Source organism: Amblyomma americanum, chromosome 10 (assembly GCF_052857255.1).
Source record: "Amblyomma americanum isolate KBUSLIRL-KWMA chromosome 10, ASM5285725v1, whole genome shotgun sequence".
Taxonomy (NCBI): domain Eukaryota; kingdom Metazoa; phylum Arthropoda; class Arachnida; order Ixodida; family Ixodidae; genus Amblyomma; species Amblyomma americanum.
Window position 1 is genome coordinate 75,958,346 of NC_135506.1, and position 24,179 is coordinate 75,982,524.

Here is a 24,179-nt window from a genome sequence, read left to right on the forward strand (position 1 = left end):
AATTTACTTTTCAAAATCTGCAGCTTTTTTGGTGTAGTCTGTGAATTTTGTAACCTTGAGAGTCAATATTTGAGCTGTAAAATGAGTATCAAACTTCGATCCATGCTCTCTGGGTAGATTTTCACACAAGAACAGGGCTTTTTCTACGACATGCTACTATCGTTCTACTGTAGTGATCGCCACCATCTTGGCCTCATTTGAAAGAGCTGCTTTTCATTTTTATTTTTTGTCATTGCTGCTCTTTTATGCTTACTGGATAAGGAAGAAAATGCCGCCGAATTGCTGTCATAACGTGCAATGCTATTCGCTAGTCGATGCAGGTTGCTGAAGGCTGCTGCAGGCGGCTTCGATAATTTGAAGCTGCTCAATTGGAATTTTCGATTAATTAGAAGCGAAATGTTGATCCCGACATTTTTGCATGTATTCCTGTAGAAATATCACTCAATAATTCGATGTTAAACAGCTTAAAGTGTCATTTAATTAAAAGTTATTTTTCAATCGATAATCATGACCGTCATTTTTGGTACCATTGTGACTATCTTGAGGCTACTTTCTTAAAACGGCAAAATACACCACTGCCATTGTAAGTGCCTATAGCACCGCTCATCTCAAAGTGGTCAGATGAGGCTTGAAGTGAGCTGATATAGCTGATATGTCACAGTGCAATGGCAGGGCGACGGAGTCATTTTGGCCATTTGTTTGTCGCAGATGGTTCCACGTTTCGATTACAATTTGGACTTCACATGCAGCGTTTGTACCAGTCATGGCGACTCGTGGACCATATCGCATGCTGGACATGGCGACGAAAGTCGAGATTTTGAGAGAAGTGGAAAAGGAAGGAACCACCAAGCAAGGTATCGGGCGGAAGTATGGCATTAAGCCTAACACGCATTTTAACTTCATTAAGAATAAGCACTTAATACGGGACGCTTTTGAGCACGACATGTTTAAGATGTCGCGTAAGTGAATGCGTTCAGGCTGCCATCCGGAGCTAGAGAAGGTTCTATTGGTATGTATTCGAGGAGGACGGAATAACAGCGGGGAGATTGTTGCGAAAGCCCAATCTCTCGGAGCAATGTTGGGGATCGAAGACTTTGCTTCATCTGATGGATGGCTCACATGCTTTAAAGACTGCCATGATTTGGTTTTCAAGAGCGTATTTGGAGAGAATGCGTCAGTATATCCTGAAACAATCTCGATGTGGAAGGACGAAAAGCTTCCGAGATTCTTGGCTGAGTACCAGCCGGAATATATCTTTAACGCAGATGAGTCTGCTCACTTTTATCGGCTTGTCCCCGAGAAGACTTACTTTCAAAAGGGATTAATGCGCCGGGGGCAAACAGAGCAAGGAGAGTGTTTCAGTGCTGTTCGTGTGGCCAACATGACTGGCACAGAACTATGTCGCCCGCTCGTGGTGAGGAAAGCTGCCAAGCCAAGATGTTTTAAAGGCGTGAAAATGCTTCCTGTTGACTACACATCAAACAAGAAGGCGTAGATGATGTCAGAAATTTCCAGATTGGCTGATGAAGCTGGTTTGGAAATTTATGTCATTCATCCGGAAAGTGCTCTTTCTTGTAGACCAGTGCAATGCGCATGATCTTAAGTGCTATCCACCTTGCATACCTTACTGCAAATACCGCATCTGTCCCGCAGCCTATGGACTAGGGCATAATCAAGAATGTTAATGTCCTTTAAAGCAAGCGCCTTCAGTGAATGATTTTGTGCATGGACAACTCCTTCATGTGAGTCGGTAGAGTGCTCTCTACTTGTTGCCGATTTTGACACTGATGTTGGCACCGATTTTGACGTTGCTTTTGGTGACGTCCATTTCAAAGAATTTATAGCCATGGACAATGAAGTCGAAACATGCGACGCTCTTACGGACAGTGAAATTGTGCTGATTGTTCGGCCCAGCAAATCTGTTCATGACTGCGATCATGATGCACTGCATCTGACGGCTGCAGATGCAGCTGCGGGCCTCGCTGTTGTGAAGCGTTTTCCAGCACACAATAATCCAGCAGAAGTGTTTAGGCACATTTATAGTCTTCAAAACATGCTTTCTGCTGCAGGATTCAATAAGCAGAGAAAGATGACAGACTATTTCTCGTGAACGCTGGCAAGGTTTCATTGGAAATAAGGATGTTTTTATGTGCTCTTGCTTAATTGGAATCTTGTTCAATTCAAAGCTTTTGCCGTCCCCGTGGACTTCGTGCTAACCGGAGTCAACTGTACCCAATTGGCTGATGCCCCTTGCGTCATCTGCTGGAAACGTCTATTGAGCGCAAGCAATGGCAATCTTGTCAAAGTGCATTCGCTGGTGTGTCTCAACAATGTCAGCGCCAGCGCCGAAGTTCCGCACATCTCACAGGTACGAAAAAAAGGAGGAAAAATCGCTCATTAGCAATCTCAAGAAGAGCGCTGTGTACATCTAGAGTATCTTGGATATGCCTTCGCCAGCATGTAACGAAGTGCCGATTGGGCTAGGCCTGATGGCAGCGGCGGCCGCAGATACGTTTTCGGACAGTGGTCGCGTTGATCATGATACCCCAATGCTACGGCTTTGTGAGATGGAAGAAATGGACAAGAAAGATTGGAAGAAACTTAGTGGATGGCATCAGCTGCAGCAACAGAGCACAAGATGGCATTCTTGATAGAACTGGAGATTTCACAACCTTCGTGTTTGGCGACACAACATTCTCCATTGTCGCTGGCGAACGAGATGGTTAACAAGAGTTGGTAGTTGGCGAACGAGATGCTGGCATCAGTGAAATGCAAAATGTGCGACGGTGACGTGACAATTGATAAATCCAGAAAGAGTATGGCCTTGCTGCCAAACTGATCCTGACATGTACGGACTGTGGCAACATTTCATGTTGATGAAACTTGCAACGTATGAAGACCGACCAGACAGTGATCCCGTTTGGGGTGGACATACCCGCTGTGCGCGCAATGCACTTGACAGGATATCAGCATGCTGCGCTACATAAACATCTTGGCAGAAATATGTCGAGAAGTTGACATTCGCAATGGATCATGTGGCCCAAAAGTTGACTTCCTACTGTGCATGAGCAGTTTGGGAAGTTTACATGGAGTTGAATCTTGGGAATTCAGGCAACATCACTGTGTCATTTGATGGCTCACGGATGACCTGTAGACACTCATCACACATCAGCATCAGCACTGTGATTGAACTGTTCACTGGACTTGTTAACTTTGTTGTACTGAGAATTTTTGCGCCGCGTGCGAACGGGGCCCAAAAGAAGGTGACCCAACATACCCCGCCTGGAAACAGAGCCACACCTGCCAGAAAAACACAAACAAGAAGGCTGGCGAAATGGACATTGAAGCTGCCGTGATCTTATTCCAGCAGTCTCTACAGCAGCACAACCTTTTTTATACCACAGTGCTGTCTTATAATGGCAGTTTCATCTTTCCTGCTTTGAAAGAAGCGGAAGTGTATGGATACATTGGAGTCCAGAAGGCAGATTGCGTGAATCATGTGTAAAAATGCATGGGCACTGCTCTGCACAACGTGGTCGCCAAGCAGAATTGTCCTGCTGGAGAATGGCTTGGCAAGGGAGGCAAGCTCACGCAAGATTTGATCTCTAAATTGAGCTCCTATAATTCATGGGTGCTAAACTCACGTATAGGTGATGTAGAGGCCACGCTCAAAGCTGTGATGGCCACCTACCATCATGTGATGTCCAACGACTCCACTCGCAGCCACACCCTCTGACCAACAGGCGGGGATTCTTGGTGCCGGCAGAATGTGGCAGATGCCAGAGGTGAGGCTATGCCACGTCACCGGTACAATCTGCCTCTTCATGTTTGCGAGCCCTTACTTCCTATATATGAAAGGCTTTTGGACAGGAGGCTGCTTGAATTTTGCCAACGAGGCAACACCCAAAACAACAACAGTTTGTGATCGATGATATGGGCACTTGCCCAAAATGAACAACATTCCTCTCTCTTCACTGTGTCTGTGGCTGAAGCCATGATGAAATCCAATGTGGGGAGTGAAAGGACTGCTACATGTATATTGCAAGAGCTCAGCCTAACTCCTAGCCCCAAGACAAACGCGCATGCAGGAGAAGGATAACCAAAGACGAACTGAATCTTTACAGAAATGCAAATGTGTAGAAAATCTGCAGTGCACACTGAAAAAGCACCATTTCAATGCTTCTGGTCAGACTGATTACATTCCAGGAGGCTATTAGGCATCTGCTAATGCCAGTATGTAAATAAAGGCGAAATACAGTCGACGACAGATTTTTCGGACCCCCTACGGACAGCGAAAACGACCGAAAATTCAGGCAATCCAGAAAATCAAATTTTACCGAAAAAATCACAAACTTCTTGCCAATATGCCGGAGGAAGGGGTCAGTTGTATTGCACACATTCTAAAGCTCCTCATGACAAAATTTTGCTGCGCGACATATCAAAAGATGACGGGCGGCGGTCGCTTTCACGAGCTCGGCCTGGGTGTGCTGCCCTTGGCATGTCACCGATGAACGCACGGATTGGGACAAAGTCTATAGACGGGAGAGCGAACACGCCACCACAGGAACTGCGCTGCACCCGCAGTGCGATGGTCCCGGGACAACAACGCGAAGATGGCGAAACAATAAGAACTCAGAAATGGCTGGAGCAAGTGCTCTGTCGGCGTTGGCCTTCGTCATTAAGCCTAGCGACTAGAGCCAAAATCAACATCGTATCCGGCGGTGTGCACGCTGCGGTGGCTTGCGTATAATGAGAGGCATCTTGCCTGTCATCGAAACGCCAGCTGTTTACTGTTTTACAATAGAAGGCTCAGGGTTGCGGTGCATTTTGCCGTGGATATGCTTGCCTCGCTTTGAAATGCACCACCATCTCCTCCCACGCTCACCGTTTCCGTGAAGCTGTATGCCTCCCACGCACTTTGCTGCTACCTCTTCTCGTATTCGAGACGAAAGACTCGGCACAGATGGGTTCTGCGAACTTTGACTGCTGTTCAAGTTCGTGCGGCGGAAGTCATTCAAGAACAGTACGAATTCGAAACCACGCGGGCGCAGTGTGCCGACTCGCGCAGAAGTCCAGCATCTCAATTTAAGAGGCTCCCTTTAAGCATGAATAACGTTTTGTTTGATCAAGCTTTCGATCTCTCCTGCAGTTTGAATGAATGAGATTCCACTGCACACATTACCGTAAAAACCTGCATATAATACGAACCCGTATATAATGCGAGGTGAAGATTTAGAGACGCGAAATGGAAAAAAAGTTTTACCCATGCGTAATACGAATGACATAAGCTCAGAGAAGCCATTTATTCAAATCGCATCCCGCACTTCAATCACTTTCATCTTTAGCAGTGCTTTCTTCACACATTTCTTTGTGCGACAAATCATCCCAAATGTACTCATTTCCCGTGCCATCGAGGGCGTTCGAGATGCCGCACTTCTTAAAAGAACGACGTACAAAATCTGGGATGGCCTCCCATGCATCCACAATACATTTTCACAGCTTTGCCGTGTTCCGCTGCACTCGAAAAGGGCTTCTTTCTGTCGTTGCCATCCACGAATGCTTCCCTCAGTGACACCAAACTGCCTCTCAGCTGCACTGTTGCCAATGTTCTCCGCAGCTAAAACCACTTCACTTGAAAGCAGCCGAGTACTGTTTTCGAGACCCTGACATCTTGCTCCCATAAAAAACATCCACTTCACGAAGTGTGGCTTACATGCGAGCATGTGCATTGTCAACAGGCACACGGCACACCACGACCCCCCGGCACACCCAATGGATCAGCAACAAAAAAACGACATCGTGATGTCGTTTGTCGAGAGTAATGTAGCCAAGCCATAGCCATGTACCAACAGCAAAGCCAAGCCGTAGCCACGCCGCAATAACGAAATCAAAACTTCGAGCAACTTCGAACATTTTTGTTTGGATCCGCAAATAGTACGAGGCAGAAATTTAGGACGCTAATTATGGGAAATAAACCTCATATTACATGCGGGTTTTTATGGTGTATGGCAGCTTGGTGTATGGCAGATTCGATATGGCAGCTTGGTTCTCTGGATAACAGGTGGTATATAAGTGCGCCTGGCTTCTTTTGTCATCATTAAAGTTGAAAGTTGCGCTTCTTTCCTGTTGTCTCCTTTCTCCTGTGAACGTCTTTTATTAGCGCACAGCCTCCAGAAATGAATATGTACCAACTAGCCCGTCAGAAAGTCTTACTTGGATATTTCTGCCGAGTGCTAATGAGGTCCGAAAAATCGAGCAGTCAGTTGCGGTGCGTCCGAAATTTTAAGTGCTCTTGTACATTGGCTCTATGGGCCATGTCACAGTGCCGCGAAAAAGTCTGAATAGTCAAGCCTGTCCCAAAAATCAGGCGTCCGAATTTTCGATTATTTTGCCAGAAATGGCACTTTGTTTTTCTCAAAATGAATTCCTAACTAGCATATCTGAGCATCTATGGCAGATAGGACCATAATTCATTTAGCATGCAGTAGGTGTGCAGACCACGCGATGTTGGGAGCAGAATTTTTAATTAAAGTTCAGAAATTTTTTTAATTTGCTGTAATTGATTGCAATTTAGGCACTATTTGTACCCTGAGTTTCAATGTCTTTTAAAACCACCTATGATGATAAGATAAAACTGTTTCCAGCATTGCATCTCCTTTTTTTTCTAGAATGTGACCAAGCACCATTTGTGACCCTTTATGGTGTGCGTTTTCTTTTCATTGTTCCTGTTAATGGTAGGGTGTTAATTAAACATATTTTAAGAACTAATCTACCTATCATAAAAGCAGTCATATTTTTTTAATCAGCACAAGAGACTAGTCAAGGGTGTGCATTTTGATTATTTTAGGTGCAGAAACGAAAAAATTCCTTTAAGAGCAGTCTCCCCCTTAAACGTAAAATGCGACACCATTTAGCCTCCATTCAACTTTTCTCAGGGAAAGCTTGCTGGCTGCTGGAGTTCTGAGAAAGAAGAAAACCGTTTTTGAAAAGTTTGTGGGAAGTCTGGAATTCTTAGGCATGATGTGTACTGTGAAATGCCGCTTAAAGAAACCTCAGGGTGCTTTAAGGAATTGTTTGCTTAAAGGACAGCTGGCTCACCTGAATTGAACGTTGAGTGCTTTATGAACCGAAGTAAAATCTCAAGCCCCAAGCAGTTCTTCAGTGTTCTCTATTTCATTGAACTGAACCATGTGTTTGAATTTGTTTAACTAAAACTCATTTGGATTAATGGTGCTTGACAAAGCGTATTCAAAAGCCAATTTGTTTGGGAAGTTTGTTCAAGTTATATTTTTGCAGCATTTGTCGGGCAAACAACAGCAGACTCCTATGCTTCCTTTCAAGCCCACATGCTTGAGAAATCAGGCTCCTTTTCCCCAATCTGTCTTCATCTACTAGCTTATGCAGCCAGCTGTAGTTTGCATGCTTCTATTTTTTCTCCCCTCTGATAACTAGTCTGGCTGCAGCAATACCTTTGTAAGGAGGGGCCATGAAGTTCTTTTGTACTTTTGGTTGCGAGTCTTCATGCTATGCTTCCAGTGCTTGGTGTTATCCTTGTCATGCTGGGCATTTGTTTTTGTTTTTAATTATGCATTTTTGAAGCCAGCAGGAGGTATCAAGGGTGCCTGAAGTTTATAGAGTGACCTTTAGCTTCTTGATACGCAAAGGCAGGCCGGTGGGCTGTCACATGTCTATGTTACTGTGTAAACGGTACAACAAGTGGACTTTGTTGTATGGCACAGCACTTATGATGCTTTTCAGCTCAGTTGCACTGTTGACTAACAGGAAGGGCTACGCAAGGTAAATTGGGAAGCGTGGATAATTGTCAGGAAGGATTAGGAGACAATGTCGTCCCGTGGGGCTCTAAACTGGGTCACCGTGCTGACAGCAAGGTTTGGTGTGTGCTCCTAGATGCTTCCAGAAGTAACTTTCCATTATTCATATATCTCCTGTAAGTGACGTTTATTTTAGATAGTTAATCTGAGGCACTTGTTTTTATTATACTATCACAGCAATTTCACAGGACCCTGCCTTGTCCGTGCTTGTTTGGGCCAGCTACTTTCATGGTGAACCTTGTCTAAGGGCTCCATTCTGGCCCGTTACAATGAGCTTGTTGCAGCATACACAACTGAGTAGACAGCGTCATGTACATAGCTTCCGTGCATATTCATGTCTTCCTTCAAGGTAGAGGAAGCCTACTTCTTAGGGGCCTCTTCCAGTGGTCGCACACATAAATTTAAAATGTTGTAAAGTCTTATGATCCTAAGCTTTTAGTTGTCATCATCAACAATGTCGTCATCGTCATCGGCAACAACCCAATCACATCCACTGCACTTCAAAGCCCTTTCCCAGCTGCTCCACAATTAGCGTTGTCCTGTTCCACCTGTGGCCGCCCTATCCTGGTCTTCTGGATAAGGTGGATAGACAGTGCTGCTGCCCCTGGCGGCATTTTCTTCCGGGTGGCATTTTCTTTTGCTTCGGATCCGCTGTGTTATATATCCTACACTCATACCTCAGCCCTTCAAGACAAAGACGAGAAAATGGCTAAAACTGAAGCAGTGCATATTTGTGTCACAAATGTACTGCATGCTGCACTATGCGAATAACTGTGCAGCATGTCAAAATAGTGGTGAAGTGCAATCAATTATTGGTTTCTGTGCATTATCTAGTAGTGAATGGTGTATTGGTACTGTGTAACAATAAGTTCACATTAATGGCAAATCTTTGCATAGTTTGTTCACTTGAAAATACTGAAATTCTGGGCTGTTACACGTTACAGATATTTAACATAGTCTAGCAACTCTGCAATCGTGCAACCAGAATTGCATTTTGTGCTGATAAAAGAAAAGCTGCGACAAAGTTGGTCATGGATTCTTTAGTGATTTAATTGTACCATGTGGTCTTTTATGCTCATAATTCATGCGTAATCATTCTTTTCTCTCCAAGTCGTTAATTTATTTGTGAAAGATCACTCTTTCTTCTTTTCCTCAGACGGTCGGTAAAATGCAGCGCACCTTCCAGATGATGCGAGAGAAGAAGACTGCAGCGTAGAGACCGAAGCCACTCGCGCAAGTTCACACCGTGTCGTGTATGACATCATGACCGGATGGCTGCTCATTGTTTCCAGCGAGTTTCAGCCCCAAAGAGACGGGGAGCTTTTGTCCAGGCTTGAGGGGGCCTCCCATTACTCATCCACGATGCAGCAAGCCAAATAGGCTCTCCCCATTTTCCCGCAGAGGTGAGAAACCTGGCGCTTGGTGGCGGTTATCAGTTGCGCCCTTATTTGTGCCGCATGAAAGGACATTGAGGACAGATTGAAGTACAATAAACTTGCGGTAATTCGAACTTTCGGTGAATTCAGGTAACTTTGGAAGTTTTGGTTGACTGGCTATATTTTCAATGCATTTTAAAGCCACTTAATTTGTACTGCACATTCTTTTAAATTCGCTGAATTCAAACTTCTTGGCTTGTTCCAACTCTCCCAGCACTCGAAAAAGCAATGGCCGAGGTCAGGTTCATTAGGTCTGAGTCATTCCACGCTAAAAGTTCCAGACATTGCACTTGACCATCTTTCAATTTGTTCAAAAAAATTGATGGAGACTTATCCTAATGTGTGCAATCAAAGCCTAAAATATTTTTGCCGGAAAAAATTTATTCATGAGGTGAGGGCAGTTTGAATATTTAGAAAAGGCGAGCAACCAGGCACTGCTAAATAATTATTAAAAAATTCAAATTTTAGAGAATGCTTCAATTTTTTTTTATATTTGCACAATTCTGGTTTTCGATATAATTCGAATTAGGCAGCTTTATATGGCATAAACATATTTAAAAAATCGAAAAGATGCATGAAAATCTTCCATTTTTGTCATTTTTTTATTTATCAACTTGCTTATGGAAATTCGGAAATAGCCGTTTAGATTGTCTAGATGTCTAGTACCTAAACAAATGTTGCAGGTGATGGAACTGCGTACATCGAAAGTAAAAGAAATACTGAAGTTGAAAACGTGTTTTGAGCCAAAAACGCTCGTTAATTTCACTGTGAGGTGGTCCAAGTAAAAATATAAGCAATAGCGGGTTACGTATAACAGTTTATTGGGTTTCATTTCTGAAATTTTTATAGAGTTAATTTTTGTTTGAAGCGAAAAAAGAATTTTTGAAGTTAAGCTCTCGTGCTGTAAGTTGCGTCGTCTCGTAACGCCTCTTAAAGGAGTATAGACACCTAATTTTGTTAGCATATTTCCTTCTCTGCAATGATGCGGAAGACACTACAATGCATGAATCACCATGTGGCAGTCATCTACGACCACTAAATAATTTATCGAATTTTTTCTGTCGAGCTGTTTCGGTATCGGTTTCAACAACCGAACGATGGCTGTGACGTCAGAGTACTTTTGTGTCACGTGAGGCATGGAAAACGTCCATATAATCGCTGCTTCATCGTTTTAATTTACTGCTGTGTTGAAGCCAGCCTTCCTCAAGATTCGGAATGATAATGAATGTGGAAACAGCGATTATATGGGCGTTTCCCATCTCTCACGTGACCTGTAAGTACACTTTGACGCCACAGTGCTCATTCGGCTGTTGAAACCAATACCGAAACAGTACGAGAAAGCCAAAAAAAGCACAGAAGTGCCTTCAAAAAACATTTTTGTGAGCGGAGGTAGCAAAAAACTGGCTGAAACTCTTGGAAAATACCAGTTTTCTCAAAAAATTTTTCTTGACCCTGACTGCCCTGTTTGCAGAAAGCATAGCATGAAAATAGCTTCTTTGGATTTTCATGTAGTATGTTGCATTGTGTTCCTTGTTAAATTTTTTATACTGACCTGAAAGACGCGGGTTTGATCCCGGCCGCGGCGGGCGAATTTCGATGGAGGCGAAATTGAAGAGGGCTGTGTACTGTTCGAAGTCGGTGCATGTTAAAGAACCCCAGGTGGTCGAAAGTTCCGGAGCCCTTCACTACGGCGTCCCTCATAGCCTGAAGCACTTTGGGATGTTAAACTCCCAAAAGCCATAAAACAGTGACATTCCTACATTTATAAATTACTCCATTTTTTCACTCTGCCACTCTTTTGGCATGGTGATAATGAGTGCATTATGGAAGCAGGGATAGAACTTTTCGTGTAGAAAAAATCAGCCTACTGAAGCTATTTGGAGAGTGTCACTGTATAACATATCCTTGTGTAACACTTGAGGGTGACTGCAGGCTCCTACCATGTTTCGTTGTCATGCCAGGCTTACTGCAAGTTTGGCATCTCAATGAAGCACATAAAAATTTATATTGTCAAAACTACTGATGATATATGAGGGAAAATTTGTATTTATTCATTTAGTGCACTTTCCAAAAAGCATGCCAGATTTCACTGCTCTTGGTCGAAAATTAAAAATTTAAGTCCTGAAACCTGCCTCCGCTCTTACATCACAGTTGTTTGCTTCTGCTTCTGAATGTTTCAGTGCAGATCGTAAATGTTCGTGGCACAATCTGTGTAATCAGTTCAAAAGCACTACAAGTTTGAGACACTCACAATGAGGCAGACATGGGTTAGACTTCTAACTCATTTATTCAGTAAAACCCACACGTAAAACTGCATGTAGGTTTTTTCGAGTGTTCATCCTGATGATGGTAGCACCAGATTTTGTTCTGGTATTTTTTTTATGATACTGTGTGCTAACATGGAAGAAGGTTCAAGGGTTGCTGGTACCGTTGTGTTCTTTGTATCGTTGCCAATGGCCGTGGCTAAACCGTGGGCATAGCGTTGGGAGTCGGCCTCACTTGAATAGAGAGAGAGTGGTCGTGAAGTTCGTAATTGTACACGTAATGGTACAGGCATTGCTGATAATTGCCACTATATTGGGAATGTTACATTCCGGAATCTAACATTCATGCTTGTACTGCAGGCAGAACGTTGTTCACATGGAGCGCTATTGAGTGGTGGTGGTCTATGGCGAGACCGGCTCGGGAAAGATGATGCAAGGGCCCCAGTTCATCCTTGAGGAGTTCATCTGCAGAGGTGAGGGCTCTGCCTGCAACGTAGTCGTCACCCAGCCGTGGAGGACGGCAGCCATCAGCATAGCAAAGCAGGTGGCACAGGAGCAAGGCAAAGAGGTTGGTGGTTTTTCGTTTACTGGCATCGTACAATGCTGTCATAGTGCAAGACAAAGACGACAGACTGGAAGACTGGATGAGTGCTCGTCCAGTCTTCTAGTCTGTCGTCTTTGTTGTCTTGCGCTATTATGTATATGCATAAGCAACTAGCCTAACACTCCATTATTTTAAGGTACACTGCTGATAGGTGCCGACACAGAAATTTTCAAAAGCGAGTTTGACGGAATCTAAGTGAGCTTTCGAGGTAAACCTGAGGTCTATTCATTTTTGGGGCGGTTTCAGGGCTGCACTGGAAATGGGCCTGAGGGGTGGCCCTGAAGAAGTGACATCAACTTGCTGGCCTCGGCTGTTAATCTTGGGGCCCTAAACCAAGGGTTCTCAAACTGGGTTTCAGGGAACCGAATTGTTCCTTGCTTTTTGTGTTGCCCGAGAACCTAAGTCCTTGCATGTTTCAATCCACCACCCCTCTTTTTTAGCTTGTGCTTAGCTTATGATGGCCTTGATTGCTTATGTACCATAAAACCCAACAAACTCAAACCCTTTTATTTAGCTGCTTTGTCTTGCATCTTTTCATGCTGCAATTCATTATCCTGGTAAGTGTGTCCACATATGTGGATGCAATCTGAACACTGTCAAATCTCGCCTATGCAGTATAAGCTCATTACTGCATTTACACGATTGTATGTCAGTTCGAATATAAGTCGACCCCTCCCCCATGTCACATCATGAAAAATAATATGTGCCGATGGCCACATTCCACAACACAAATGTATTTGTCACTGGACTACTCGTTCACACTTGCGCCATCATCCTCACTAGTGCCGCCATTGTCATTGCTGCTGCGGTCCCACAGCACGTCGTGCTACCATCGTCGTCCCGTGTGAAATCCCGCACTGCGCAAACAACCGCACCACAACATCACAGGGAACAGCTGAAAATTTTGACTCGCTGCAGCCACACCTGCATCACCCTTCCCAAAACTTGTGGCCTGGCATGCAGTTCGTTTCTTCGGCGCAAAGAATGACAGCCATCTTGAACATGGCCATGGACATGTGCTGGACGCTTCCTGGATTTGGACCAGTAACGACTATTGACGAAGAACAACAGTAAAAACTAGTAAAACGTGACTGACAGTCAAGTCAAATGCATCAAACACAGGCAGCCCTACCGGCCCATGGTGTCGCCAACTCCTCTGTCTCTCCCACTCTGCACCCCACTCGTAACAGCGTCGTGCGAGCCGCGGCAGAGCTAGTAGTGGCGACTGCGATTGTGAGATGGTTCTCCATGTTTATGAATTTGAGTAACGGGGGTTTACTTCAACATTTCGTAGGTGATTTCACCTAAATTTATTTCTTATCTTCATTTTCTTTTCGCATTGCACTTTCGAGTCTGTGCGAAAACGTCAAGTAGTGAAAAACTGCCAGTGTAACGAAAAATTGCAGACATTTCTCAATTTCATTGTATAACACGTACTGGCACCGCTTAAAATCTTTTGACAGGGCTAAATTATGCAATAACATTTCATATAAGCTGAAAAGAACATCCAATTTTGTGTCCTCACTAAAAGAATATGCGAACATTTTCTTCCATTTCTACAAATTTGTGTGTCGCTAAAGAAAAAATTTTTTAGTAGTGGATCAGATTTTTAGTTGGCTTTTGCAAATAGTGCTTTTTTCGTTCGAGGTAAATTCGAAGCAAATATTAATTATTCTCTAATAATTTCGAAGCGAATACTAAAAAAAGGCCGAGGGCTAAGGTCTGGGATTTATTCAAGGAAAGTAAACAACTTGATTATTTACGAAAGTCTACAAAATTTCGTGCAAAAACACTGGCTGTTCCGCATGCTGGTGTTTGAGGTGCTCCCTTCTGCAGCTTACAATGGCTCCTGCAGTCAAAAAAAGTCTTTCGCTTCTTGTCTGGGTCGCTGGTATCGGAAGGTACCTACGGGCAGCTGCAACCAGGGTTGGGTAAAGTTGGCTGCCCTTGCTTTTCCACCACACAAGGGGGTCATGGAACCGGGAAAGAAGGAGGCCTTCAAATACCCAGCAACCTCATCCGAGATTGTACGGCTTGACTGATGATGTGCACGCAAGCTGAAGTGTGTAAAAGCACTCCACATAGATCCCCGTGATTTGTCTGCAGAGCAGGTGCTGTTCTCACTTGCTGCTGTACCATGTTGATCAACTGCCACAGTCTCTTCTGCTGCCGTTGTGAGTAGAGTGAACGCCCATTACTTTGCGGGTCGTTCAGCATAACAGACATCTTTGTATCTAGGATTGACCAACATTGCCAATGCATGAAGGCATGACATCTTGATATCAGGGAACCTCGTCTTGATGCTACGCAAAGGCTTGAGGCAAGCAATGCTGCCTCACCACCTTCGGAAACATGTTCAGCTAGAACCACCTTGGTACACTGCAACATGGGAATGACTTGTGACAGCGTGTGATATCTGACCCCTGACAGTTCAGTTGTGGCATGGTCAAGTGGCTTCAAGATGTGCACTGCTGCATTCATAAGCTTCCACTCACTTGCGTTCAAGTTTGGAACTGCATCAGATTCTGAAAGTTCTACAGTGATGACTTTACGGAGCTTCACGAGTCTGGCCATCATGGCATGCTCACTGTTCCATCGTGTCGGGACGTCTTGTATAACCTCGACAGGGTCCAGCTGCATGTTTCTCTGAATTTCGTGAAGCCGTCCTCAGACCTTGGGACTTCGTTTGTATCTAGCCACAATTGCTCTGGCCTCAGCACAGAACTGCAAAAACCCTGACACTTCTCTTTTGGCATCACTGACACACAACTGAAGGGTGTGTCCAAAACACTGCACACCACTCCAGGATGGCCGCACTACTGCAGAAGTAAAGTTCCTTTCATTATCTGTAATGACGAAGATTGGCACAATATCGTCGGCCGGAAGTTCCGACTCCTCGATGACACCTGTGATAAATAGCTCCAGGTTTTCTGCAGTGTGAGAGTTCGTCATCTCTATGCAAGCCAATGCATGCACGTGTTGCATGAAGTCCCTGTCCATGACGTGACAAGTTACACAAACGTAGCTGTCATTTGCCCACGATGTCCAACCATCAGCTGTGATTGAAAGCGACTCCACTCCACTTACAAAAATGTCCCCGAGCTTCTTTTTCACCTTCTCTTTGCTTGATGCGTAGAAGTCCGGATTAATCGCTCTCGAGAACATTGTCTGAGATGGCACGCCATAATCCGGCATTGCGAACTTCATCATGTCGAGGAAACCCAGTTCTTCGACAATGTTGTAGGGGTGCATACCATGAGTTACGAAGCGAGCTATCATTTTCGTCATCTGTTGGGCTTTTGGGGCCAACGCCTTCATTTTCGGCTTGAAACAGTTGGCTGTGGATGGTTGTTGACCACTTGCCTTGCTTGCCCCCCTGAGCTTGGAAGGCCTTCGTGTGCGTCCCACTTCTCTTGGTAGTCCTTGTGCAAGTCAGGGTTCCTCTTTAAATGTGTTGTTAGGGTTGTTGTCATACTTGTCGTGGTCTTCAGGACTGCCTTGCATTTAAAACATCGAGCTTCGGTTCCCGGTGGAATCTTTACAAAAAGGTCCAAATCGGATTGCTGGCCACATGCAAGTCCCCATGGTGCTTTCTGAAGTGGTCCAATGCCGCCCCGGCAGAGACAGAGTCGCCCACTAAATGCAATCGACCACACCACCACATGCCGCCACACTGACCAGATGCGTTTTTGTATGCCTTTGTTCTGAGCTTTGCTGGCTTGGTTTGGATTGGATTGGATTGGAAGAAGTATTACTGTATTAAAAACCGAAACTTCCGAAAACGCCTTCTCCCTGCCGCATGCGGCTATTCGTTTGAGACGAATAGTTCGAAATTTCTGAATAGCAAAATTCGAATCGAAGCGAATATCGAATATCGCATTATTCGAAAATATTGAATATTCGCACAAGCCTATTTTTAGTAATGAAACAAGTTTTGCAATGTCAGGCACATTAAGGAACCACAGGTGGTCTAAGTTAATTCGGAGCCTTCCACTTCGGTATCCCTCACAGCTTAGGTGTCATCATGACATTAAACCCCACATCTTATCATTTTCTTGCTTATCCAAATGTTTAGTAAAAGTGTGAAAGTTTTGCACTGGATACATCACCAGCCGTGACAGCCGGGCTTTGGATCAAGATAATTATTCAACAATTTGTGTGCAGTTTATGTCAAATAATATTTTTATTTATTGAAGCTGTTTGTGAAATCGGCAATGGCGATTTTGTCTCCTGACTTCATGGTGTCACATATCCTTCAAGTGCTCCTCTGCGGTAGCTCAGTGGTTATGGCGCTCGGCTGTTGACCTGAAACGTGCGGGTGTGAAGGCAGCCGCGGTGGCCGCATTTTGATGGAGGCAAAATTCTAGAGGCCCGTGTACTGTGCGATATCAGTGCGTGTTAAAGAATCCCAGGTGGCCGAAATTATATTCTAGAGCCCTCAACCATGGCGTCCCTCATAGCCTGAGTCACTTTGGGACGTTAAACCCAATAAAGCCATCCCCTACAAGTGCAGTGCGTTTATTGCCTTGCAGCTGGGTGAGACGATCGGCTTCCAAGTGCGGATTTCCAAACAGCTGTTGTCGAGCCACGGGGGCTTGCTCTTCTGCACTGTGGGCATCCTCCTGCAGCACCTCAAGGGCAATCCAAAGCTGCGCGGCATCTCGCACGTCATTGTGGATGAGGTGCATGAAAGGGACGCCTGCACCGACTTCCTGCTGGTGCTCCTCCAGGGGGTGCTGGAGCTGAACTGCAACCTCAGGGTGGGTGTCTCTACACTCATTTATTCTCTATAGCCTGAACAATGTCTTACCCTTGTGTACGGGCTCCAATCTCCACAGATGTGGATGCACTTAAGTGGGCCTCTTCGATTATCCGCCTCTGGCTGCCCGCAGGCTGCCTGCAGGCTGCCAGAGGGCACAGCCAGGCGCTTGATTTTCTTGGGCTGCTTCGTGCACTTCCGGTGGCTGCCCAGAACGCGTTTGTTTTATTGCGAAGCAATACTACTTCAGGTCGCACTTCAGCCCGTTCCGTGGCGAGGCGGTGGTAGGCACCATTGACCTTTAGCGTGACCTCGCTGCGTGACGTCACACCACGTGACCTAGAGTGACGTCACACCAGCTGTGTAAAAACGGGGCCCCATCTCACGCCGTCGCAAGGCGAGGCGGTAGCCACCAACGGCGGCTTAACTCCCGCTCCTCTCACCAGGGGCGCTGCGGTCGGTGTGACGTCACACCAGCTGTGTAAAAACGGGGCCCCATCTCACGCCGTCGCGAGGCGAGGCGGTAGCCACCAACGGCGGCCTAACTCCCGCTCCTCTCACCAGGGGCGCAACGGTCAGAGTGACGTCACACCAGCTGTATAAAACAGCTCCGCTCCTCTCGTCAAGGCAGTCATACAGCCAGAGGTTACGATGGTGCCTACGAACAAGGCAGCTCGGCAGAATGCAAAGAGGAAGCATCAGCGAGCTATGGAGACGGAAGAACGACTTTCTAAGCGGCATGCCCAGTATGCAGCTCGGCGACAACGTGCAACCTCCTCTGTGGAAACAGCAGAAGCAAAGGAAAAAAATATGAGTTTGCCCGACAGTGAGTCTCCTTCTACTAGTTCAGAACGCTGGAACGCGACTAAACGGCAGAGGCATGTTCAAGAAACCCCGGAACAGCGGCAGCAGCGGCTCGAGAAGGAACGTGCGTTTCGAGAGAAGGAAAACGAAAAGCGAAGAAAACAGCGTGCAGAAGAAACACCCCAGCAGAGACAAGAGCATTCGAAGAAAAGACAGGAGAAATCTCTCACCAAGGCTGGCCCGACTCAACCCGAAGGACACATTGCAGTAGAACGACGTGAAGAACATGCGAGAAGAGTAAAGGAGTTTGAGACGGCAACGCGTGAATTCAACAGACACTTTACTAACAACCCGTTTGGCTATGCGTGTACAGTGTGTGACCGGTTGTGGCATAGGGACAAACTTACGCCGATCCGTCAAAGACGCCTCCAAACCCCATAAAGCGGTCTACTCGAACCATGTTCAACAAAAACAATAAAAACGTGTTTTGCTACCTGGACGAGGACTCTATAGGCGACGCGTACGAGCGCGTACCGCGCTACAAGAATGACATTGTAAGATGGGTCTACTGCCGGACCCCGGGGCAGCCAGCGACACGCCGGACACGCAGATGCACAAGTGGGGCAAACTTAAGATGACCGATGAACGATGGGGGTGTTATGCAGACAACTTGGCCATCTACAACGTGGCCGAAACATACAAGCTACCGCTAATGCATCGTGAAGACGACGAGGAGACGTACAACAAGCTGTATCGCATTTTGGACGGGGACAATAACCCCAACATTTATTACGGCGTAACGCTACCGTACTTTAACGAACGCTACTGCAAGCACCGAGTGGGCATATCTTACGACGCGGAGAAAATGGAGTGTTACCGCACCGTCGGCCAATCGATACTGGAAGATTTTGTAATGGGCACGCTGGTGAGGGAAATGCTTGTCGGCATACATAGATTCGACGGATGACTTCCTCTTAGATGATTCACTGTAAGCTGTAACACTAGCATAACCCAAGACTACCACCAGCCATACTACCAGCTGATTCGAGAATAACACACTATTGCTTCGCAATCACCAGGCTTAACCAAGCTAAGCCACGGCCGTTTTTTTCTGGGTTTTGGGCTGCCAGCGGGCAGCCACACTCGCCAGGACGACTTTGTGCTGAGAGCGCTTCGGCAACTAGCAGATTACGGAGAGGTGGTATGTTAGCGGTAAGTGTGCGTGGCCATATTTATTTGGACTAGAAAGACTGCGGTTCTTTGTGTGATGTTTTGCAGAGTGCAGGCGCTTGTTTTGGCTGGAACACGGTGCAATATCGTTTGTGTCGGGTTCAGTGGCAACTTTTGCAGTAGTTCTCACTGTTAATCTAGTGGTTTTGCATACATGTGTGACTTTACACATAACAGAGGTCTCTAAGTCTACAAAGGAAACTCATCCTCTCCAACCTCACCTCCTGTCCGGCTTCTCCCTTCACATTTGTGGGCAGGTTGTGTCACCGGCTTTTCTTCCTTCTTTTTTTTTTTTTGCTGCCTTGAAAAACAGTGGTTTGAAAAACAGTGTTTGTCTCCAAGGAAGTTTGAAGCAAAATGGAAACTGTTTCCCTAATCGTTATTCTTGTCAGTTTCTGTTCGCTTTCACTGAGAATATGTTTCTGTGGCATGTGAAAACCTTGCAGCACTCGGAGACATAATATTTTGGATCCATTTTGCGAGTATAAAGCAACTAGGTTCAAACTGGATGCCCAGCCGGTCAGAAAGACAGTGCCGAATCTGGATTACTGCGGCCAAAAATCGCCACTACGTTGTGACACCATCGGCTCGAAATGTGCATATCTGATCTCTTTGGGCATTCAGGCGTCACAGTGTCTTTTACTTTGCTAACAGAGGATGAAGACCTCATGCTTGATTTACGTTGCAGGGCACCGTTAAATCTGGAAAACTTTTCCTAGAAGCATCTCGAGCCAGGTGTACCAGTTGAATGCGGAAAATCGTTTTTAAAAGGGGCACCTCTCTTGGACACATTTTTCTTTTAATTTATGGACAGATTTACGCCAAATTTTTACTGTCCGTGCATTTTCATGTGCTGATTCCAAAATTGCAATTGTTTTTCTCCTGCAGCAGTCACTTGTACATAGATCAAGGAAAGCATGTCTTTCTTTGGTGGAAGCTTGGTTAACAAACATGAGATTTTACGAAGAACATTTCTATTTATAAATAATCTAAGGTCATTAGGAGTGCAGTAAGGCATATTTGAGCATCATAGGGCGATTTTGAAGAAAGTTTCAACTGGTCAAACTTGAAGAAAGCTCGTTTTGGGGGCTGGTGAAAATTATATATTTTGAGCATTTTCTTGATGATCTAGTGGTCTAAAGTTAGTATTACTGCAGAGCTTGTGCATTTATCTTTCTTTCACAAATAGAATTATAGTAATAGCTGTTATAGAACTGGAGATATTGCTCCTCTAAAATTCTGATTGTGTCAGAAAGGCAGTTGTGAGAAATTGGGGAAAGACATTTTTGGCATATTTTTGTGCCACCAAGGCCAACTAAAAATCACTGAAGCGAGCTCTGGCTGTTTCTGGGGTGGGCGTATTACCATTTCTGCTCGACATAATAGCGCTTGCAACAAGGAAATTGCCGGAGAAGAAATGGCATGATCTGGAGGCTGGTACCAGAGATAAATGCCTTTGCATCGTGACTTCCCAGATGTTGTTGCCAAAGTAGAGGTGTGCATGTGTGTATCGCACAACAATGCTGTGATTTCAATCGACCCATAAGTAATTAATTGTGCTCTTCGCTTGTTTTGCACCTCAAAAGATTGAGAACAAAGTTTATTTCGTGAAGCTTTGAGATTCCGCACGTTGTGGGACGTCGGTTTGTGACCTCCACTGCCGTCACACCACTAGGTTTGCTGTAAGGCTCGATCTATCGTGCCCTTGCTAGCTATCAACGAAAGCTGCTTAGGTATCACTTCCTCATCTGCACACTCACGGTTATGCTGCCTGTATGCAGCAGGAGTCTCTTGAGAGGATCTGTGCTCACTCCTCGCTGTAGCACTGTAGTGCTGAGTGCTGAGCTGGTTGCTGATCGTAGATAACAGGTTGCGATGATGCAGTGTACCCAGCACCTTCAGATCTCTATCTTTTGCTTCCTCATAGGCTGAAGATGTTGCACATCTCGAAATATGTATTCCTCATTTTGCACTGACAAACCTAGCTCGGCCGTGACAGTGGAACAGCGCAGTGTGACCAACTCGCACCGGGTTGCAAGCGGTTGAAGCCACCAGCCAACTAAAAGTCACCATTTTGGTCACGTGATTTTGGAGACCAATAGCAGTACGTGTTTTGCACAGTTTTGTACCTTTGTTTACCGCTTCCATTGTTTGCTTATTGTCGCCAACCGAAATATGGGAATAACCTGAATCACGGCCTTTCAAACGAAGCCAAAATGTTGCGAGCACAGCGCATATTTCTCTAACTGCTGGGAGTCAATGTTTAGTGCGATTTGACCTCAATTTAAGTGCCCGGATTCACATATCTTGAATTCTACAACGCACGAATTAGGTAGTGTGTTGTAAGGAAAATTTGTAGATAGCTGTGAAAAGATCTCAGGATAGCGAAAACTAAATACAAAAAATTTGATTTTTTTTATTCTAATTTTTGGCTGTGAAGAGCCATGTCTCCCCTTAAGGGCACAGGGTAAGGTAAAATTAGAAAAAAATTGTTTTTTTTTCTTTTGGAATTTTAGAAGTTCAATTCTTTCTACACATGTTCCATGATCGCACTTTCCTCAGAAAGCCATATTTACGGCTGAAAAACGCTTTTTCCGAAACCAAGTAGTGAGCGGCCACGCCCTCTTTCAGGATTAACGTCAATTTTTTCAACCAAAAAGTCCACCACCTGATTTCAAAACTTGTCTAAAATCAGCTACATATAAAAAATTGTCTGGCAACTATTGTACAGCTCTTCTTTTTTAGCCAAGACAATCCTGAGACGCTTTGCACGTTTTTTCCACGTTTCTGCAACCTTCATGCAGCTGCGTCCGAGTGCTATCCCTTTCGATCAGTATTGTAAATTGTGCCGGTGTTGGTTGCTGCTGATAAGTTGAGATGCCCAGGGCAAAGAAGACCTTCGTCAGGCGTGAATTTCACGGCAACCGCTACGCTCATCGTGAAAAAGCAAAAGGATGTCCACGACCGAATGAGATCCCGAACGCCGAACGCGCCAGCTCCTCGACATCGAAGCTTTCAAGATTTTCTCTGTGCTTCCAGGAAGAGGATGTGCTACAGAGCAGCAGCCAATATGCCTTAATGGACATGGACGGCATTTGTGCCGCAATTACACAGATTTGTGTGTGCAGAGAGTGCGGTGGAAGTGTTGAGCTCATCGAAATTGTGACAAAACGGGTAGGTGTTGCAAGCGTTTACAGTTTGAACTGTGAAGTGTGTAGTGCCGCACAACGATTTGAGACGTCGAAGAAAACTACTTCTGGCCTCTATGAAGCCAACCTCAGGTTAGTGTATGCCTTGAGGTCCATTGGTAAGGGAATGGCTGCAGGAAATATACTCTGTGCTATGCTAAACCTTCCTAAGCCGCCGACAAAGTTTGCGAAATACAATCAAGAGCTTCTAGGTCACATCGAAGCTGCTGCTCAGGAGTCGATGAAAAGGGCAGCTGACGAAGCTGTGCAGCTGAATGAGGGGGATAAAGACATCGCAGTTGCTCTTGATGGAAGCTGGCAGAAGCGAGGCCATACTTCCAATAACGGCATAGTCTCTGCGACCAGTGCAGACTCTGGGAAAGTGCTGGATGTGGAGGTTTTGTCTAAACGTTGTCCAAAGTGCAGCATCAAAGGTACAAACAGTGACCCCCTTCATAGAGAGGTGTGCCAAAGCAACTACCAAGGCACCAGCGGTAGAATGGAAGTCGCAGGAGCACTGAAAATTTTCGGCAGGAGTGAGGAGCTTCACGGCGTTCGATACGTCAAATACCTTGGGGATGGTGACAGCAAGGCTTCTATGGCTGTGAAGGCACAAATGCCATATGGTGATTTCGTTGAAATATCCAAGGTTGAGTGCATAGGGCACGTGCAAAAAAGGATGGGCACAAGGTTACGAAGGCTAAAAAAAGGAAACAAAGCAGGAAAACTCTCTGATGGAAAGAGCCTCTCGGGCCGAGGCCGACTGACTGATGCAGTAATAGACAAGCTCCAGACGTACTATGGTTTGGCCATCAGAAGAAATGTAGGAAACCTGGATGAAATGCGAAAGGCCATTTGGGCAACCTTCTTCTACTTATCGGCCACAGACGATGACCCATGCCATGGACTTTGCCCAAAGGGACCTGATACGTGATGTGCCTTCAACAGAAGTCAGTCAGAGGGCAAGCCATTTTTCCACAAGGAGAGTTTGCCTGCATCTGTCTTGGAGGCTATCAAACCCATTTATAGGGAGCTATCGAAGGCTGAGCTCCTAGAGAAGTGCCTGCATGGGCGAACTCAAAATGCAAATGAGTCGTTCAACCATGTTGTTTGGGAACGCGCGCCAAAGAATGTGTTTGTTAGGCTTCGGACCCTACGGATGGCAACACTGGATGCTGTTCTTTCATTTAATGATGGTAGCATCGCATGGGCCAACGTTTTGAAGGCGTGTGGATTGAACCCAGGGAGCAACACCATCAAGTGGCTGAGGGAAGCTGACCATAAGTGCATGTACTTTGCGGACCGAGCAACACGACAGCTTACAAAAGAGGCCCGACAGTCAAAACGACAAGCTGAAAAGCGAAAAAATGACGGCGACAGTGACTACGAAGCAGGGGGCTATTAAACCAATTACTATGGAGGCGTTTCTGCGAATAAAAAATGGTTTTTCACATCTTTTTTCTCTTTACGCTCTATTTTCTCAAAACAGTGTTTTTTCTTACAAAGGTACCATTATTTCCAATGCCTTTCAAGACAGACGGCTGATTATTTTTTTGCAATCTTCTACATAAGTGTTGCCAACTACTGAACTAGAATTAAGCAATTTCACTGAGCAGTTATTCTGTTATGAATTTTGAAATGCGCAAAGAAAGGCCAGATTTGTGTACTGCCGGAAAAAATTTTATTAAAAATTGAATTTTCAACACATTTTAAATATTCTAGTTCAGTAAAAAGAGCACAAAATTTGGCAAACAATGATATATGTATTATTAGGCTACTGTTATTAGTTAGTGAGAAACATGTACCTCAACATGGCCTAAAATGCATGGGAAGTATAGGGCTTACCCTGTGCCCTTAAGATGGACGCCCCTTTGTATTATGGTAGCTCTGGTATGACTCCAGTGAATGCACCTGCCTGCTTGTTTTGCACAAGCATGTGTGCTTAAAATGCTTAATATGTAGTGGTCTGTTTACTGAGAGATAAGGCATAGGTAATCGTTCGAAAGGCTGGGAATTCTTAGTGCACAATCTTGGTATGCTCTCTCGAAAAATTTGAAAATTT

At 45.2% G+C, this 24,179-nt stretch overlaps 2 protein-coding genes across 2 annotated transcripts in view; both read left to right on the plus strand.

Annotated features, from left to right (window-relative positions):
* The first annotated feature begins 718 nt into the window (after positions 1–718).
* Positions 719–24,179, plus strand: part of LOC144108426 (ATP-dependent RNA helicase DHX30-like) — a 187,877-nt gene continuing 164,416 nt past the window's right edge. Inside the window, exons 1-4 of the mRNA XM_077641667.1 lie at positions 719–854; positions 8,989–9,235; positions 11,893–12,005; positions 16,669–16,896. The gene's annotated coding sequence lies outside the window, so the exon portion shown is untranslated. The remainder of the gene's footprint in view (positions 855–8,988; positions 9,236–11,892; positions 12,006–16,668; positions 16,897–24,179) is intronic.
* The window catches only part of LOC144107533 (uncharacterized), a 28,142-nt gene continuing 24,891 nt past the window's right edge, over positions 20,929–24,179 (plus strand). The window contains exon 1 of the mRNA XM_077640582.1: positions 20,929–21,033. The gene's annotated coding sequence lies outside the window, so the exon portion shown is untranslated. The remainder of the gene's footprint in view (positions 21,034–24,179) is intronic.